Source organism: Eriocheir sinensis, chromosome 67 (assembly GCF_024679095.1).
Source record: "Eriocheir sinensis breed Jianghai 21 chromosome 67, ASM2467909v1, whole genome shotgun sequence".
NCBI lineage: Eukaryota > Metazoa > Arthropoda > Malacostraca > Decapoda > Varunidae > Eriocheir > Eriocheir sinensis.
The window spans coordinates 3234807-3255513 of record NC_066575.1 but is presented as its reverse complement, the minus strand read 5'-3'; the positions used below and the strand labels follow the sequence as shown (position 1 = coordinate 3255513).

At 46.0% G+C, this 20707-nt stretch overlaps 2 long non-coding RNA genes across 2 annotated transcripts in view; one reads left to right on the top strand and one right to left on the bottom strand.

Moving 5' to 3' along the window:
* The window catches only part of LOC126987948 (uncharacterized), a 2225-nt gene extending 314 nt beyond the window's left edge, over positions 1 to 1911 (bottom strand). The window contains exons 1-2 of the long non-coding RNA XR_007741301.1: positions 1763 to 1911; positions 1 to 1641 (exon numbers count right to left, since the gene is read on the bottom strand). The exon at positions 1 to 1641 is cut by the window's left edge and continues 314 nt beyond it. This is a non-coding gene — a long non-coding RNA (uncharacterized LOC126987948). The remainder of the gene's footprint in view (positions 1642 to 1762) is intronic.
* Positions 1299 to 4913, top strand: LOC126987949 (uncharacterized). Its single transcript, XR_007741302.1, has 2 exons — positions 1299 to 1441; positions 1684 to 4913. It is a non-coding gene; the product is annotated as an uncharacterized LOC126987949 (long non-coding RNA).
* Positions 4914 to 20707: the final 15794 nt, after the last annotated feature.

Here is a 20707-nt window from a genome sequence, read left to right as displayed (position 1 = left end):
ATGCTGCGTGTTTTTTTCGCTCGTGTGTTACTGAAATTCGTGGGTTGGAGATCTTGTGTGTGATGTTAGTTGAGAGCTTTTCGTCTTTGGCTATTATCTTCATCTCCAGTTTTAGTTTTGATAGTCATGGGTTTAAATATATACCTACGTCTTCTTTTTCTTTCTTTCGCTCGTGTGTTACTGAAATTCATGGGTTGGAGAAGGTCTTTGTTGTGTTAGCTGTGTTCTTTTCGCCTTTGGTTGACATTTTCATCTGCAGTTTTAGTTTTGATAGTCATGGTTTAAATTTCTATCTACTTTTTTTTTTCGCTCGTGTGTTATTGAAATTCGTGGGGTCGAGATGGTCTTCGTTGTGTTAGCTATGTTATTTTCGTCTTTGGCTATTATCTTCATTCCCTTTTCTAGTGTTGTGATATAGACAAGGCTTTAGATTTTTCCTTGTGTTGATTTTTCTTTCTTTCGTTACCTGTTATGTTACCTGAAGTTCGTGGTGTTATGATAGGGATTGTGGTGTTAGCTATGTTTTTTTCCGCTTTTTTGTTATTATTTTCAACAGTTTTAGCTTTGATAGTCATGGGTTTAAATTTATACATGTCTTTTTTCTCTTCCTCCCTCTACCTGTTGTTAGCGGGAATTCATGGGGTTGCGAGAGGGTTTGCGATGTTTGTTATGTTGTTTCGCTGTTTCTTTGTCATTTCATCCCCGTGTTTAGTGTTTTGGTAGACAAGGGTTTAATTTCTACTTGCATTTTTCTCTTTCTTACGTTACCTATTACGTTAGCTGAAATTCGTGGGGTCGGGATAGTGTTTTAATGTTCTTTTGCTCAATCGTTATTATTTCATCCCTATTTTTAGTTTCGATAGACAAGGGTTTAAATTTTCACCTGCGTCTTTTTTTTTTCTTCCTGTCTTCACCTGTTACTGAAATTCGTGAGGTCGTGATAGTCTTTGTTATGTTATTTATGTTCTTTTGCTCTCTCGTTATTATTTTAGCGTTAATGATTGACAAGGGTTTAAATATATATACTTGCGTCTTTTTTTCTAACGTTTTCAATTTTCATAATAGTTTTGTCGCCTCATCTTATTAACACGATTTTCTATTTATCATTATTATTTCATCCGTTATTATTTCATCCCCATTTTTAGCGTTTAATGATTGACAAGGGTTTAAATATATATACTTGCGTCTTTTTCTTCTTGCATTCTTAATCTTCATCATTAATTTTGTCTCTAGCTTCATCTTAATAACGCGATTTTCTATTTATCATTGTGGCAATTTCTTTTTAACTTTTCTTCTGTCCGAGTTAATGATACATCGCCGCGGTGCTAATTGAGTGTAGTACAATGTCGTTCTGTAATAATTTCTTCATTAAACTCATTAAGGTACACGTCTTTAGATTTTTATTACCGCTTCCTGTCCTAGAGTTAAAAGGAAATTTCAGGTAACATTTCTTTTTTAATATTTCGTCTTCTTAAAATCTCCGCAGACTAGTTTAGAAATACGTCTTTAGATATTTTAACCTTTTGACCGCTTCCTGTCCAAGAGTTAAAAGGAAATTTCCGGTAACATTTCTTTTTTAATATTTCGTCTTCTTAAAATCTCCGCAGACTAGTTTAGAAATGCGTCCTTAGATATTTTAACCTTTTGACCGCTTCCTGTCTTAGAGTTAAAAGGAAATTTCAGGTAACATTTCTTTTTTAATATTTCGTCTTCTTAAAATCTCCGCAGACTAGTTTAGAAATGCGTCCTTAGATATTTTAACCTTTTGACCGCTTCCTGTCCAAAGTTCTTAAAAATATATATTCCTTGGGTTTAATTTCTGTAACTTGCAATTTTTCTCATTACTCGTTTCTTTGTCAGATTCATTTAGTGAACAAAAATACTGAATGCTCCGATTTATGTACCTTTCCTTTACAATTTGCTGATAAAACCGTTCGTCTCGGTACTAATTTCGTGTATTACTATGATGTTACCAAGTTACTACGTCAGCGTCAAGTCGTAAGCACGGTTTCAGTTAATGTTAAATAATAAAGCCTTGATACTGTTCTTATGAGCCTTACCAGTTCGTCTCGTTACGGTTTCCACGCTAGGCTCATTTAGCAAACAACTAGAACAAGAGAAGATGGCGCCACTATAAACACTTGCCTGCGCCATGACGGGCTGGAGCCGACTACCATCCAGACCCCTCAAGCAAGTTTGCCGGTGCTATAGGCGTAGACGTTAAAAAAAAAAAAAAAATAAATAAATAAATAAAATACACGCACACGACTTCATATGATTTCTTATTTCTGTTTATTTTACGCTTCCTTTATGATATATATTTTTCTCCTTTTCCACGTCAGACTCATTTTTAGAACAACCATATACGTACGAAGCTTCAATCTGGGTCATTTCCGGTCGTTTTGAGGATTTTCTTGCATCCATTTCTCCACTTCCGTCGCAGAATCACAACATTGCACCACTCCGTAATTTTCCTTTTCCCTTCTCCGCCATGACGCACTAAGGACTAAGCGGATCAATCAGAAGTCTCGGGTATTTGCTTATTAGTCAAATCGTAAAAGAAAATATCAGACCTTCATCTATATTGAGTTTTAAAAAAAGGGTTTAATTCCAATCCATTTACTTTTTGTTATGACAGGATGTATTTAGAGTTCAGTTTATCAAGTTATATTCGTACCTATTTGTTTTCTTTTTAAAATGTCGTTGGGTGTATTTTCATTGGTAGTTATTTTTATTCTTTTAAAATGTCGTATTCTTTTAAAATTTCGTGTTATTCGTGTTCTTTTAAAATGTCGTTGATTTGTTAGCATTATCAGTTTTCTTTTTAAATATCGTGGGTCTGCATTTCTATTTTTAGTACTATGTGTTTTTAGGAATGATTGCACTCTTTCTGTCGCATCCTGGTCGTAGCGTGATTCACTCTGACGCACGACGAGACTCATTCATGTGTCACTCTCCTGTCTCCTCGTTTCCGGTCTTGATTATTTTTTCCTTTTTTTTTTTGTTCTACTTTTCACTGTCCTGTTCGTATTTTCCTGTTGTATTATTTTATTCAATCACTACAACGTTTCTAGTTTCCTGTTTCCATTCTAATCATTTACCGTAACGTTTTTTCCTTTGGTTAGACATTTTTTTTTTTACAGCAAGGGCGTAAAAAAAAGAAAACTAATGAAAAAAAAAAGCTCGCTACTTACTGCTACTATAGTTATTTGTTTGTTTATTCATTTGTTTTGACCTTCGTGAGTAGCAAGTGACATATGTTTGTGCGGGGTATTATTATTATTGTTATTGTTATTATTACTATTCATTATCATTATTATTATTATTTTTTTTTTATGTTCATCCGTCATCAGTATCTTTTACGCTGAGTACGGTACACTCGCATCGTTTTCTTTACATTTCAATCTCACGAGGTAGCAGTGTTTCCATTTCGCTTTTCATAATATTTAATTCACGGCACAAGTTTTAAGATACACGTCCGAAATAAAAAAAAAAGTTAAATTTGCAAGAGTAAAGTGCACGGAAATTACACGCTCTCCGTACTTTTTGTTATATTTGCGAAGTAATACAAAATTTAACGTAAAAACACGTTCTTCAGCTTCATAAGAGTTCTTGGTTCAGTCTTTTTCTTACCGAAGTGTTTGTTATTTTCTCTTTCGATTTCCTCTTTTTTTTTTCTTTTCTTCAGCGCGCACTATGCTTGTTGTTTCTCTCTCTCTCTCTCTCTCTCTCTTGGTAAATTTCGTTTCTCCATCTTTACCTTCCTTCTTTTTCCTCTCCTTTCTCTTTCCATTCTCCTCACTCCTCTCCTCCTCCTCCTCCCTACCTTTCCTGCCCACCTGTTTACCTCCCTTCCCTTCCTCTCTCCTCCCTTCCCCTTCCTTCCCCTACCCTCACCTACAATCTGCCTCCCTTCCTCAGCTCTCTCTCTTTCCTCCCTTCCCCTACCTATCCTTTGCCTCCTTTTCCTTCTCCTTCCTTCTCCACCCCTACCCTCCCTTCTGCCTCCTCTTCTTTCCCTTCCTTCCTCTCCCCATCCCCTCCCTTCTGCCTTCTTTCCTTTCCCTTCCCATCTTTCCCTCTCCTTCCCTTCCTCTCCCCATCTCTATCTCCTTCCCTTCCCCTTCCCTCACCTACCCATTGCGTCACTTCCCCTCCCCAGCTCCCCCTCTCCCTTCCCTTCCCCTTTTCAGCCACGCGCAGTTCAAAGCCCCTTCTCATCCCCTCCCTCCCCCTTCCCCCACTCTTGCTCCCCCTTCATTCAGTGTAGGTAAAGCTGAGAAAAACCTGAGAAAATGGAGGAAATAAAGCACAGGGAGGGGGGAAGAAAGGGAGGGAAAGAGGGAGGGAGGAAAAAGGCACGAGTCGAGATTCGGTGCTGGGTCCATAAAAGGCAAGACCAGCGAAGGGAACATAAAAAAAAAAGATAGCGAATAGAAATAAAAACAGAAAAATACTACATCAACAACAAGCGAGAAAAATACACAGCGAACGTAAATATAGGTGAACGAATGTGTCGGTAAATAAATACTTAAGGAATAATGCTACATACTCGTTGGTTTTGCTCTCTCTCTCTCTCTCTCTCTCTCTCTCTCTCTCTCTCTCTCTCTCTCTCTCTCTCTCTCTCTCTCTCTCAAAACAACATAAAACAAGTCTATTATTAATTTTAACGCATCATTTTTTCTCATTACAGGATTTTTTCAATATTATTTTTCCTTTTTGATCATAATTATATCCTCGACTAATATCCATCACTAACAGTATGATGTAAAAACCCAATATTGTGCGTCTTTTTGTTGGCCTATTATAAATATTTCGTCATCATGAGTTAAATTTTCTGTCATGGCTAAAAAAATGCTTATTAAATTTGAGAGAGAGAGAGAGAGAGAGAGAGAGAGAGAGAGAGAGAGAGAGAGAGAGAGTTAAATTTTCTATCTCGGCTAAAAAGAATGCTTATTGAATTTGAGAGAGAGAGAGAGAGAGAGAGAGAGAGAGAGAGAGAGAGAGAGAGAGAGAGAGAGAGAGAGAGAGTCACAAAATACCTAATGTTCATACTTTTACAATAATTACATAGTCACGAAAACAGTAAAAAATATATTGATAAAACTCTTAATATTTATAAATTAACAACAATAAATTCTCGAAAACAGCGAAAGAATAAAGAGGCTGATAAAATTCTTAACGTCTATAATTTTTCGATAATTTTGGAATATCGAAAACAGTAAAAAGTTTGAGAGAGGGAGCGAAAAAAAAACTTAGTATATATAATTTCAACACAGTTATATATATCCGCGAGAGCAATGACACCCAGCCGATTTTTTTTAACGTTGTATTTCTATTCATTAACAGTTACGTGGCTAGATTGGCTTATTGATCTATAATTTCAACACAGTTATATATATCCCCAAACAGTTACGTGGCTAGATTGGCTTTTTGATCTATAATTTCAACACAGTTATATATATCCCCAAGAGCAATGACACCCAGCCGATTTTTTCTAACGTTGTATTAGTATTCATTAACAGCTACGTGGCTAGATTGGCTTTATGATTCCATTTTTCGTGGCGGAGTTAGTTAGAAGTGTTGAATTTTCAGAGTCCAGTTGACATATTGCAAACTCAGTCGTGAAAAGTTATAAAAACAACAGCGGGGGGCAGCATGAGCCAAGCATAACTGGCTCCACTATAAAAAAGAATAATTGCCTGCGCCATGATGGGGTTGGGCCGACCACCAGCTAGGCCCCTGAAGAAAGCCTACAGGTGCTATGGGCTGAGACGTAAAAAAAAAACCCCCACTAGCCACGCCTTGAAAAACGGTTAAGACATATCAGCCACGTTATTGTTCCTAAAGACTCATACGACGCTTAAAAATCAGGCGAGCGTTAGTGTGGGATGGAGGTGAGGGATGATGATAATGGTGGTGGTGGTGATGGTGATGAGTTTAGTGGCGGTGGTGGTGGTGGTGGTGTGGAGGGGAGACACAGAGCACACGACCCGCGGCCACAATCTGGAAAGAGAAAGAGAAAAATGTCTTGTTAGTTGAGTACATTCTTAAGGGTTGGGGTAGGGAGGGAGGGAGGGGGAGGGGGAGGGGGAGGTGAGGAGATGGCTGAGTGAGGCAGGGAGAAAGTAAGCGAGGGAGAGAGGCAGGTGGCTACGGAAGAGAAGGGAGAGGAAGGGAGGAATGGTGAGGGAGGGAAGGGAGGGAGGGGAAATGGGGATGGAGGCAGGGAGGAATGGTGAGGGAGGGAATGGAAGGAAAGGGAAATGTGGGTGGTGGCAGGGAGTGAGAGGAAGGGAGGAATGGTGAGGGAGGGAAGGGAGGGAGGGGAAATGGGGATGGAGGCAGGGAGTGAGAGGAAGGGAGGAATGGTGAGGGAGGGAATGGAATGGAAGGGAAGTGTGGGTGGGGGCAGGGAGTAAGAAGAAGGGAGAAATGGGAGGGAGGTTATTGGGAGGTAGAAGACAGAAGGGTGAGTAAGAGTTGTATGGGAGAAAGGGAGAGAGGATTAGAGAGGGAGATGAGGAGGGAAAATAAACTGAAGGAGAGGAGAGGATAAGGGAGACGAGGAGACAAAGGAGAGGAATTGGGGCGGGGGGAGAAATAAGAGATGAGAGGAGAAGGAGATAGAGAGAAACAGAACAAGGATAAGAATGGAGAGAAACGAAAGGAGATGAGAGAAGCAGAGAAGAGAGGAGGAGAAGAGAGGAAGGGAGAGAAGGAGGTAGGGAGAAGCAGATCAAGGAGAGGGAGAGAGAGAGATTGAAAACAAGACACAGAGACAGAGAGAGAGGAGGGAGGGAGAGAGAGAGAGAGAGAGAGAGAGAGAGAGAGAGAGAGAGAGAGAGAGAGAGAGAGAGGCCAAGTGTTAGCCCTGCACTCTTGGGGGGGGGGGGGTGAGCGAGGCAAAAAAAATGTGGATGTTGGTTGAGCACTCGTCGTGTTGGGCCGCTCATTGTGGCGGCGGCGGCGGCGGCGGTGGGGGAGGTGATGAACACACTGGAGGTGGATGGTGGTGGTGGGGGGAGGTGGAGGGACGATGAACAAACGGGTGGAGAACAGTAGTGGAGGATGGGAGGGAGGAATGAAGAATGATAAGGAGAGATGGAGAGAGAGTGAGAGTGAGGTGGAGATGGTGTTGGTGGTGATGGTGATGAGGGTGGAGTGGAGATTGATGTGGTGTTAGTGATGAAGAATGAGGACAGAGGAGGAGGAGGAGGAGGAGGAGGAGATGGAGGAGTGATGGGTTGGAAATTGTAGAGGGAAGAGAGGATAGAGAAGGATGAGGAAGAGAAAAAAATATAAATTGAGCAGAAGAGAAGAGAGAAATAGAGAACGAAAGAGGAGTTTGATGTTGGAAGTTGATGAGTGAAGGGAAGATAAAAGATAAGAGAAGTTGAGATGTTGCTGAGGAAAGAAAATAAAGATGAGTAGAGAAACAAAAGATAATAGAAGTTGAGATGTTGGTGAGGTAAGAAAAAAGATGAGTAGAGAAACAAGAGTGAGAGAGAAAGAACGAGAGAAGAGGAGTTTGATGATGGAAGTTGAGGAGTGAAGGGAAGATAAAAAGAGAAGAGAAATTGAGATGTTGGTGAGGTAAAGGAAAAAAAGATGACTATAAAAACGAGAGAGAGAGAGAGAAGAGTTTGATGTTGGGAAATAATGAATGACGGAACAAAACAGGAGAAGAGGAGTTACTGGCGAGAAAGAGAAAAACAAAAACAAATGAAGAGAAAGAAAAAAAGATAGTAGAAGGGTTTACATGAGGAGAATGAATGGAGTGGAGTGATGGAGAGGAAGGATGAGGAGAAATAGTGGATGGGGTGGAGAGTGAAGAGGAGAAAGAGAGAGAGAGGAGAAAGTGGTGATGTTGAGAGAGAGTATGGAGGAAAGAGTGGAGGATGAAGAGGGGTGATAGAGAGGAATTAAGGATGAGGAGGAATAGAGAATGAAGTGGAGAGGAGTATTGAGAAAGATGTGGATAAGAGTGAATATGTTAATGGCAGGAAATAGAAGAGTGGAAGATAAGCAGATGCAGTGGAAGAGAAGGATGAACACAGGTATAGTGGAAGAAGTGGAGTTTTGAGAAAAAGAGAGAGAGAGGTAAATGTTAAGGGGGAAAGAAATACAAGTGGATAAATAATATGATAAGAAATGAAGAAGAGAAAGGATGAGCAGGAGTAGTGAGGAGTGGGAGTGGAGTATAGAATGTGGAAACGAGTATAAAGACAGGAACGAAAGTAGTGGTGGTGAAGGGGTGGAAGATAATAGAGGTGGATAGAGGAGTGGTAAAGATATAGGGATTGAGAACCACACATAAAAGCTGGGAGAGAAGAAGTTGAAGGAGAAGGAAATTAAAATGAGGAAGCAGCGTATATTTCAGGATTATTACGAGGAGGAAGCACAAAAACATGACACCTGCATATATTTCTCAGCATACTAATTAAGGTAGCATACACCTGGCAAAGGCTTATTATTATTATTATTATTATTATTATTATTATTATTATTATTATTATTATTATTATTATATTAAAGGGTGAAATATATGAGGTTTAAATTTGTCATACTTGTCTAAATATGAATATAAATGAGACAAACTTGATAATATTGTCTGAAATTAATGTTGAAAGTAATAATAATTCTCTCTCTCTCTCTCTCTCTCTCTCTCTCTCTCTCTCTCTCTCTCTCTCTCTCTCTCTCTCTCTCTCTCTATCTATATCTATCTATCTATCTATCTATATCTATCTATCTATCTATCTACCTATCTGTCTATCCATCTTTCTTCTTTTATCTCTTTCTTTTTCTTTATATTCTTTCCTTCTTTCTTTCTTTGTCTTTCATTCATTCATTCTTTTTTTTTTCTATCTATCTATCTATCCATCTATCTATCTCTCTATCTCTATCTCTCAATCTCTCTATCTATCTATCTATCTTTCTTTCTTTCTTTCTCTCACTTTCTCACCTGAATCTTGTATTACTACCTGACTCATACTCGTTCTACCTGGCTCGTTATAGTGTTACTTACCTCGCTATACACCTGGTTTGCTTTGCTATCTGATATAACCGACCTAGTGTTACTTAGTTCTTGTGTTACCTAAAGCTTATCACGTTACTTGGTCATAGTTTGCGTGGATCTTGTGTTACCTGGGTAGTGTTACGGATCTTAAGACTTACCTTTATCTCGTTACCTGGGTCATTACTAAGCTCTATTGTGTTACTTGGTCATGGTCAGTTTTGCTCTCGTTTTACATGGGTAGTTTACGTAGCTTAAGACTTACCTGTATTGTGTTACCTGGTTCATTATGTTCTCACCTGACCTCACTACTGTTACTTCCAACCTTCCTTCTTACCTGAATTCCTGGCGTTACTTAGCTTTGAAATGTTACTACTTACCTGAGTGTCTAACGTTACTTGAGTTACGGTATTCTTCTTTTATATGGCTGCTGATACTTAAACTCTAATCTTGCTATATGCTGTTATCTTTTCTTTTTCACCTGGATCCCTAATTTTACTTTTCTAAGCTGGCTGTCTACGTTATCTGACCTTACTTCTATGTTATTCTCGTTTCACCTGACTACTGTTGCTTGTGTTCGAACTAGGCGATTTTTTCTATTGTGGAGGAAGACTCAAAACAAAAATATAAAAAGGCCCATGACTCATATACATGGTGAGGTGAGGAAGAGAGAAAAGGGAAGGTGAATGTAGATAGAAAGAAAAGAGAGAATTAGAGGTACAGAGATCAAGGAGATGAATGAGAAAAGGAGAAAGAAAAGCTAGGACGAGAGGAATGAGATGAATAGGGAGGAGAAAGAAGTGAGGATTAGACGTACAGAAATGAATGAAATGAGGGGGAACGGAGAAAGAAAAGCTAGGATAAGAGGTACAGAGAGGAATGAGATGAATAGGGAGGAGAAAGAAGTGAGGATTAGAGGTACATAAATTAATGAAATGAGGGGGAAAGGAGAAGGAAAGTGGAAGTACACATAGATGAATAAAATAAATGGAAAGAACCCCAAAAACGTGTAAAAAAATACCTGTCAAATTTAATCACTTAGATGTCTTGATACGTTTCTCCATCACCTTCCTTTTCACCTGCATTCCTAACGTTACCTGGTCTTGCCTTTCCCTGTATACCTGTCCAGTCTTACGCAGGTGTTCGTAAAAAAAAGAACCTTATATGGAGGTGCCCCGCTTGCGTACCTTTACCTGGCCAAGAATAGAATGCATTACGTCAGGAACAGGTCATTGGCGAGGCTGTGTTTGGTATTTTAAGTAAAGCTACGAGGAGGGATTATCTGCGCCAAAACACGGAGCAAAGTGCCTGAAGGGTTGAGAGGAGCGTGGAGCACACCTCTTCTTGCCTTGGTCCTTCCCTCCCTTACCTCTCGCATCCCTCCTTCTCTCCATTCATCTTCGTTTCATCCTTTCCTTCTTCTGTCCTTTCCTCCTTTCTCTCTCCTTCTTTTTTTTTTTTTCCTTTTTCTTTTCTCTCACTCTCTCTCTTCTTCTCCATTCATCTTCGTTTCATCTTTTCATTCCTCAACTTTACCTTCCATTCACATTCTCTTCTGTCCTCTCCTCTTATTTTCTTCTCCTTGTTTCTTTCGCTTCATTCACCTTCCCTTTTCTCTCTGACACATCTCTCCTTCTCTCCATTCATCTTCGTTTCATCCTTTCCTTCTTCAACTTTACCTTCAATTCACATTCTCTTCTGTCCTCTCCTCTTATTTTCCTCTCCTTGTTTCTTTCGCTTCATTCACCTTCCCTTTTCTCTCTTCCACATCTCTCCTTCTCTCCATTCATCTTCGTTTCATCCCTTCCTTCTTCAACTTTACCTTCAATTCACATTCTCTTCTGTCCTCTCCTCTTATTTTCCTCTCCTTGTTTCTTTCGCTTCATTCACCTTCCCTTTTCTCTCTTCCACATCTCTCCTCTCGGTTCATCTTCGTTTCGTCCTCTCCTTTCCTCACCTCCTTCACTTTACTTTCCTTTCACTTTCTCTTCTATCCTTTCCTCTTGCTTTCCTCACCATGTTTTTACGCTCCATTCACCTTCGTTTTTTATCTCTTCCTCTTGTTCTCCTTCTCTCCCTCATCTCGCCTTTCTGCTTTTATCCTATTCTCTGTTTCTAATCAATGCTATTCACCTTGTCTTTTATTCTTCCTTTTTCCTTCCTCATCTTTTTGTTTCCCTTCTCGCCATTCATCGTCTTTTATTCCTTCCTCTTTCTTTCCTCACCTCCTTCATCTCACTTTCCTGCTTCTCTTCTCCCTTTTATCCTTTCTTCATTTTCTCGCCTTCACGCTTTTCTCCCTCGTACGGTTTATCCTCCCTTTATCCATGTCCGTCATTATCTTCCTCCTTCTTTATGATGTATGTATTTTTTAATATTTCCTTGCCCCCCCATCTTCACATTAGTTACCCCTCCCTTTCCTCCCCCCCATACTTTCACCTTACTCCTTATTTCCTTGTTTCATTTCCTACTTTCCATTCAAGTTCTGTTCATTCATTACCCAATTTTCCTTTTGTTTGAGTTTTTTTTTCCTTGCTGGTCATTGTATTTATTTCCTCAGATCATCAATGTACTTATTCATCAGCTTTCTTTTCCCATTCATTCTGTTCATCTCTGTACCTCTCATCACCTTTCTTCTTCCGCATTCCTCTGTGTACCTCTGATTCTCACATCTCTTTCTACTTTTCCCTGTTCATCTCATTCATCTCTGTACCTCTCATCACCTTTCTTCTTCCTCTTTCCTCTATGTAACTCTGATTCTCACATATCTTTCTACTTTTCCCTGTTCATCTCATTCATCTCTGTACCTCTCATCCTAGCTTTTCTTTCTCCTTTTCTCATTCATCTCTGTACATCTAATCATCTCTTTCTCTACCTATTCATCTTATTCATCTCTGTTCCTCTCATCCTAGCTTTTCTTTCTCCTTTTCTCATTCATTTCCTTCATCTCTGTACCTTTAATCCTCTCTTCTTTCTCTACCTATTCATCTCATTCCTCTTTTCTGTCCCTCTCATCCTCATCTTTCTTCCTTCTTTCCCCATTCATTCGTTCCTCTAATCTCCACCTTTCTTTTTCTCCATTCATCTTCTTCCTTTCTCTATCATTCCCTCTCACCCCCATCACTACACCCTTCCCCACCCTCCCCAACCTTAAACTTTATCCCCTCACTTCTCCCTCCAGTCCCTCCCCACAACCCGTTTTCTCCCTCTCCTTCCCCAACTTAGTCCCACTCCACCACCATATCAGTTCCCCCCATCCTTACTGAACTTCTCCCCACACCCCCTTCCTTTTCTTCTCCCCCCATCATGATCCCGTTCCTGTATCTCCCCATCATTCCCCATCATTCTTCAACCCCCTAATCTCTTTACCCAGCCCCCTCCCCACTTTCATTATCTCCCCTTTTCTCCCTCTTTTGCCCAGTACCCCATGACACTTTTCTCCCCTCCCTCTCTCTCTCTCTCTCACACACACACACACACACACACACACACACACACACTCTCATTCCCTCATTCATTCCCCATCGACCTCCCCATCTTCCAACGCCCCCACTCTCCTCCCTTCCTACTTACCCAACCCCTCCCTTACATTCTCCCCTTCTCCCCTCTACCACACCACCTTCACTTCCCCATTCCTCCCTTTACTCCTCCTCCCACGCCTCAAGTCTCCTTTCTTACCTAATCCCCTCCTCCACACTAATCTTGCCTCCCCTTTCCTCTTCCCCCCATTCCGCAAATCCCCTCCACCATACCACAATTCCTCCTCCTCCTCCTCCTCTCTTTCTCTCCCCCCTCCACCCCCTACACTTAGCGGAATCCTTGGCTTCTGGGAGGTGTGGGCGGGGGTAGGAAGTGGGCCAACCCAAACTGAACTTTTTCCCCCCGGGTTGGGTGTTGCTGGGGCTGGAACACCTTGACATACCCGGCCACACCCACGCCCACGCCCACCTCACCCACCCTCACCCTCACCTGCACCCACCTTTAATTTACGTACGCCCTGCCCCATTCACCTTCGCTTTCTTTTCACTTGTTATTGATATCTGGATGAACTTGCACCCGCTGACACCCAGTTCATCCATAGTTGACTCCTTCCGCACCCTCTTTACAGCTATCCACATTCACTTACATCCATATCCTCGCTTCCCTTTCACTGTCATCCACACCTGGACTAACTTACATCCACTTACATCCACTTCATCCATCACCTTACTTCTGCTACACTCTCTTTACAGCTATCCACATTCACCTACATCCATATCCTCGCTTCCCTTCCACTGTCATCCACACCTGGACTAACTTACATCCACTTACATCCACTTCATCCATACTTTACTTCTACTACACCCTCGTTGCAGCTATCCACATCCATATCCTCGCTTCCCTTGCACTCTCATCCAAACCCAGACACACTCACTCATCCACTGCTATCCACTTCTACACCCATATTCATCCACACTCATCCACCTCCCCCTTTGCTTTCTTATCCTTCTTATTCCTTCTTATATCCTTATCCTTATCTTATCCTTATCTTATCCTTTTTTCCAGACACCCACATCCATATCCTCCCTTCCCTTCCACTCTCATCCACACTCAGACATCCACCGTTATCCACACCCACATCCATATCCTCCCTTCCCTTCCACTCTCATCCACACCCAGGCACACGCACACATCCACCGTTATCCACACCCACACCTATACGAACCCTCCAGCCCCCCCCCCCCCCCTTGCTATCCACATCCATTAGCTTACCCCGGACACACCCACACCCACACCCACACCCACGCCCACAATTTTGAGTGAAGGTTGAGGTGAAGCAAAGCGGGAAGGAGAAATGTAATGGATTCGTGTCATGGTGTGAGAGAGAGAGAGAGAGAGAGAGAGAGAGAGAGAGAGAGAGAGATGACCCTGTCTTGGCCTATCCCGGTCCTTCTTTGGCTCCGGCGTAACTGTTCAACATCATGGTCATATTTGGTCCAATCCGCCCCTTCCTTCCTCTCTCCCCCCTTCCTCCTCCTCCTCCTCCTCTCCCTCTTGTCCTACCTGTCTGCCTATCTCGCGCGCCACCTTGCTCCGGTCCTTCCTCCTCCTCCTCCTCCTCCTCCTCCTCCTCCTCCCTTGCTCCATTCTCTAATTCTCTTTCATATTTTTTCCTCCACTTTTCCCCCTCCTTCTCTTCCTCATTCTTTTTCCCCTTCTTCTCTTCTTACTTCTTCATGTTTCTCCTCCTCCTCCTCCTCCTCCTCCTCCTACGTCTTCCTGTTTTTACTTCGCTTCATACAGACCCTTCACCAGCACGAGAGAGAGAGAGAGAGAGAGAGAGAGAGAGAGAGAGAGAGAGAGAGAGAGAGAGACGAGGGGTACGCGCGGGGGAGGGGGGGGGCAGAGCATCAATGAGTGGCACCATAAAAGGAATGGAGCCGCTACCTCCCCCTCCTCCTCCTCCTCTTCCTCCTCCTCCTCCTCCTCCTCTGCCCTGCATGCTAACTCCTTCTGAGTCATCGCAGCGCCCTTCCCCCCTCCTCCCTCTCCTCTCCTCTCTTCTCCTTCCATATTACATTCTCCTCCTCCTCCTCCTCCTCCTCCTCCTCCTCCTCCTCCTCTTACTTCTTTCATATTTTTTTTCTTGGCATTTTATTTATAGACTGACATTTATTTTACCCGATAGAATCTCTCTCTCTCTCTCTCTCTCTCTCTCTCTCTCTCTCTCTCTCTCTCTCTCTCTCTCTCTCTCTCTCTCTCTCTCTCTCTCTCTCTCTCTCTCTCTCTCTCTCTCTCTCTCTCTCTCTCTCTCTCTCTCTCTCTCTCTCTCTCTCTCTCTCTCTCTCTCTCTCTCTCTCTCTCTCTCTCTCTCTCTCTCTCTCTCTCTCTCTCTCTCTCTCTCTCTCTCTCTCTCTCTCTCTCTCTCGTAATAATGAAATGAACACGACAGACGGATGCAAATTAAGGTGTGTGTGTGTGTGTGTGTGTGTGTGTGTGTGTGTGTGTGTGTGTGTTACCTTACATAGGTAAAATACATATCGTTGTTGGTGCGAGTATATTTGCATCGCTCATTTTACTAAAGGAGGAAATGAGAAAGGAGGAGGAGGAGGAGGAGGAGGAGGAGGAAGGGCGTAATATACCAAATTCGGACCTTTGCAAACATAAAAAAAGGCTATTGTTGGAGTGTACTTTGTGTGTTATGTATCTCCCATGACTACTGAAATAGGAGGAAGAGGAAGGAGGCGGAGGAGGAGGAGGAAGAGGAAGAGGAGGAGGAGGGGAATATTCCTAGTGTTTGCCTCTTACGGATTGCCTCGGGAAGGAAGTCTAACCGCCGCCACTATCAACTCCTCCTCCTCCTCCTCCACCTCCTCCTCCTCCTCCCACACAGAGGCCACCGCGAGATCGAGATAATGGATGAGATGCTTGATTTTCTGCTCGTTAGTCGCGGGCGGCCACTCCACCACCTCCGCGAGCCCCGAGGTGGTGGTGATTGGTGGTGTGGTATAGTGGTGTTGATGGGGGTGTATATAGTGTTGGCGGGGGTGTATTCTAATGCTTTTGGTGATGAGAAATGCATTGGGGGTGTTGTTTGGGTGTAGGTGGTTGTGTTGGTTATGGGGGTAATGGTGAGTGGCGTTTTGGTGGTTATGGTGGTGGTCCTGGTGTTGGGATAGTGGTGATTTGATTAAGGGAAGTGGAGGGTGATGATGAGCTGTGGTGTGGTAATGTTAGTGGTGGTGGTGGTGGTGACTGGCGGTGGCGTGGAGTGGTGTGGAACTGATGGTGATGTGGTAGTGATTGTGGTGTTGAATTTTTTTGTGGGGTAATGATGGCGATGATTGGTGTTGGTGGTGGTGATGGTAATGGGGGAGTGCTTTTGTTGTGGTGGTCGTCTTAGTGGTATTTGAGTGGGTATTTGGTTTTGCATAAGTGTTGGTGATGTCAGTGTACATGGTGACATCAGTGTTGGTGGTGGCTAAGTTGATGTGGTTATAGTATCGGGGGTGCCAAGTGTTAATGGTTGTTGGGATTAAATGGCAATGTTGTGAGGGTGTTGTGGGTTATGGGTGTAAGTGGTGGTGATGATAGTGAAGATAGTAATACTTGATGCGGTGTTACACATAATGAATGGACCGCATTGGCTATGCAGGCAGCGCCACACGTGGCCACTCGGTGAACTGTCAAAGCAGTACTTTCCATAGAATTCAAGTTCTGTACTAGAGTGTGTCTGAGGCTGCCTCCAGGATACAAGGCCTTGGTACCGCCACCGCTCCAAGCCAACGACTGCACACACTTTACTCCTACCAGATTTCCTGACTACTATTTGACATGGAGAAAAACTGAAATCGGGTAGGAGTGAAGTGTGTGCAATCATCGGCTTGGGGCGACGGCGGCATCATGGCCGTGTATCCCTGAGACAGCCTCAGACGCACTCTAGTCTATAACTTGAACTCTATGAAAACGACAGCTTGGAGTTGAGTGGCCTCATGTGGCGCTGCCTGTATAGCCAATACGGTCCAATGGCGGTGTGTACTGTGGTGGTGTTCGAGGTCAGAGTACGAGTGTGTGGTAGCAAGATGGTGTTGAATGTAAAGTGTAACAAATGGTAGTGTGTATTGTGGTCGTGTCATCAATAGTGTGGTGATGATGGTGGTGGTGGTGAGAGTCGAGTGGATGGAGTGGTGCGCCTGGCGTGTGGTAATGGTGTTGTGACCTGGGGGAGGTAATGGGGTGGCGTCTGGCACTGGTAATGGGTGTTGCCTGGCTGGGTGTAAGCGGGGCGTGGGGTGTACTAATGTGCCGCGCTGTGGTGTTGCAACGCGATGGATGGACGGAGGAGGTGGAGGTGACGGTTGGAGGGCAGGTGAGGGGGGGGGGGGGGGGAGTCGACGGAAGAGGCCGAGTTGGGTGGGGAGGGTGGTGAGGGGGTATGGGAGTGGTGGTGATGGTGTCGTTGGTGTGGGGTGGGGTGAATGAGATGGTTTCCTGAGGTGGTGATGTACGATGGTGTTGGTGTGAACTGGAGGTGATGGGTGCTGCATGCGTAGTTTAGTGGTGAGTGTGGTGAGGGGGTAAGGGAGTAGTGATGATGGCGCTGTAGTGATGGTGGTGGTGTCGTTGGTGTGGTGAATGAGATAGTTTTCCTGGAGTGGTAAAATGGTGTTGGAGTGAGCTGTTGGAGCTTTGTATTGGTTGTGGATGTGTTGTGGTTGTGGTGGCGGTGGTGTGGTGGGGTGACGCGGTGGTGTGGTGGTGAAAGGCGTGTTGGCCTTGCTGGTGCCGGGGCGGGCCTGGGCCTGGTGGTGGTGGGCGAGTGTGTGTGTACACGACCCTGGTTGCCCCGTCTTTGCCGCGCCCCGCCCCGCCCTGCCCCGCCCGCCGCCCTCCACCCACACCTGGCGTGTTAATCCGCCCCGGCGGGAGGCGAGGAGCACTGGGTGACGGTGCCCTCGGCCGTCCAGCCAGTGAGTGGCCTTTCTCTCAAATTTTTTACGGGTCCCGCCGCCACTGCCTGCTGCTGCTGCTGCTGCGGCTGCCTCTGCTTCTTTTCGAGGCGCCCTGCTGCCTTGTCTTTTTGTCCGCCGCGTGGCTCAAGGGCCGAGCTGGACAACGCTCCTGCTCACCTTTTCCCCCCGCCGCGTCGAGGTTTTCGTCGGCGTTGTTCCCCGGGCCGCTGCTCCCACTGTGCTCCCGGCGGCCCCGCTGTGCTGGTGCCCGCACGGCGCCGCACAATTACCCGGCGCGTTTTTGTCGTGTGAGCGAGAGCGGCGAGGCTGCTTTCCTGGAGGAGGGAGTGTTCCATAGGCTCCCCCTCCACACAGCCTGCCCGTGCCTCTCTGCTAGCCGTGAGGCATACAGGGCGACTATTTAAGACTTTGACTTGCAGATCAGCAAGTGATTGCCGTGATAATGGTGAAGGCGCCGCGCCAGGGCTGCCCAAACGTAACAGGTGACGCAGGAAAGCTAGCGAGCAGCAGTCAGTCGGCCGTGTTGCCAGTGGGTCCCGCGCACCCAGCCCGCCACCCGCCCTCCTTCCTCCCACCCTCCCCCCACCTCCCTCCCACCCTCTTTTCCTCGTAGCTTTTACCACCTGCACCTGTCCCTTCTCCCCCCATTATCTTCTCATCCTCGCGGCCTGGCCTTACCCTGCCTTGCCCAGCAGTGCCAGGAGGGGGTAAGAAAGCCAGCGCAAGCCCCAGACAACGGCCTAGCACCTCGCCGTCGCCAGAGGAGGCGCGGATGTGGTGAGCGAAGGGCTGCAGCGTGAGCGAAGAGTGGCGGGCCTTTGTGTGCCGCGCATTGTGCCCGACACCCACGACAACACGCGTTATTTGCCTTGTGTTTCGGCGTAACGGAGCAACGACAACGCAACCCACCATCAGGCGTCGACAGCGTCCCTCCCTCCGTCGCCCCTGCCCCCCCTGCCTCCCCTCCCCCCGCCACGTGGCCTCGCGACGCAACGCCTGTGATCAGGGTGAGGGAGGCGGCGTGATGGACAGTGCAGTCGTGACAGCTTCATGAACTCGCCTTTACCCGCCACATCCTTCCTCCTGCCTCGCCACACACTTGTTGGCAACACTATCTCGGGTGAATTTCCCTCCCCACCCAGCACTGTGACCCGACGCAGAACCCACTCAGCACTCTGGCCCATTTCTGCATTTAAACCCTCACGCAGGAACTAAGAGCTACTCAGCATTGGTCTAACTCAGCAACCAGGCCCCATGCAGCACCATAACCCCACTCAGTAACCTGACCCCACTCAGCACCCAGACCCCACTCAGCAACCTGACCCCACGCAGCACCCAGACCCCACTCAGCAACCTGACCCCACTCAGCACCCAGACCCCACGCAGCAACCTGACCCCACTCAGCACCCAGACCCCACGCAGCAACCTGACCCCACTCAGCACCCAGACCCCACGCAGCACCCAGACCCCACTCAGCAACCTGACCCCACTCAGCACCCAGACCCCACTCAGCAACCTGACCCCACTCAGCACCCAGACCCCACGCAGCAACCTGACCCCACGCAGCACCCTGACTTCACAGCACCCAGGCCCCACTCATCACCCTGACTTCACAGCACCCAGGCCCCACTCATCACCCTGACTTCACAGCACCCAGGCCCCACGCAGCACCCTGACTTCACAGCACCCAGGCCCCACTCAGCACCCTGACTTCACAGCACCCAGGCCCCACTCAGCACCCTGACTTCACAGCACCCAGGCCCCACTCAGCACCCTGACTTCACAGCACCCAGGCCCCACTCATCACCCTGACTTCACAGCACCCAGGCCCCACTCATCACCCTGACTTCACAGCAACCAGGCCCCACTCATCACCCTGACTTCACAGCACCCAGGCCCCACTCAGCACCCTGACTTCACAGCAACCAGGCCCCACTCATCACCCTGACTTCACTGCAACCAGGCCCCACCTATCACCCTGACTTCACTGCAACCAGGCCCCACTCATCACCCTGACTTCACTGCAACCAGGCCCCACTCATCACCCTGACTTCACAGCAACCAGGCCCCACTCATCACCCTGACTTCAGTGCAACCAGGCCCCACTCATCACCCTGACTTCACTGCAACCAGGCCCCACTCATCACCCTGACTTCACAGCAACCAGGCCCCACTCATCACCCTGACTTCACTGCAACCAGGCCCCACTCATCACCCTGACTTCACTGCAACCAGGCCCCACTCATCACCCTGACTTCACAGCAACCAGGCCCCACTCATCACCCTGACTTCACAGCAACCAGGCCCCACTCATCACCCTGACTTCACAGCAACCTGACCCCACCTATCACCCTGACTTCACAGCAACCAGGCCCCACTCATCACCCTGACTTCACTGCAACCAGGCCCCCCCACTCAGCACCCTGACTTCACAGCACCCAGGCCCTACTCATCACCCTGACTTCACAGCAACCTGACCCCACTCAGCACCCTGACTTCACAGCAACCAGGCCCCACTCAGCACCCTGACTTCACAGCAACCAGGCCCCACTCATCACCCTGACTTCACAGCAACCTGACCCCACTCAGCACCCTGACTTCACAGCACCCTGGCCCCACTCATCACCCTGACTTCACAGCACCCAGGCCCCACTCATCACCCTGACTTCACAGCAACCAGGCCCCACCTATCACCCTGACTTCACTGCAACCAGGCCCCATTCAGCACCGTGATCCCACTCAGCACTTTGACTCCACTCAGCACTAACCCCACTCAACACTGATCCCACTCAGCACCCTAGCATCACTCAGCACACATTCCCCGCTGAGCACCCTGACTCCATTCGGCACCCTGGATCCGGCATTGCTTCCGTTTAGTATATTCCTTGTTTAGCGTACGACCTCATGCTATTTATAAGTCAAATCATGACCTTTTATTCTTCCCACGCATGACTTTTCCACCACGCCGCGCATTCTAATGTAATCACGTTTTCCTAATTTTATAGTTTCCCTGCCTGGCATTACTAACACACCAGCAATGACCGACGTTTTTATTCCTTCACTAATGGCCTGTTCGACAGTCCACCCCAGTCATTGTTGTAAGCGCCCAAACCAATCCATATCCACAACACTGATCCGTTATTTCTACTCACCACCAGATACTAATAAAGAAATTTCCTGGTCGGTATAATAAGACATTTTTGCTTCTCACATCAACTATTTCTAAAGGTCAAAGAGG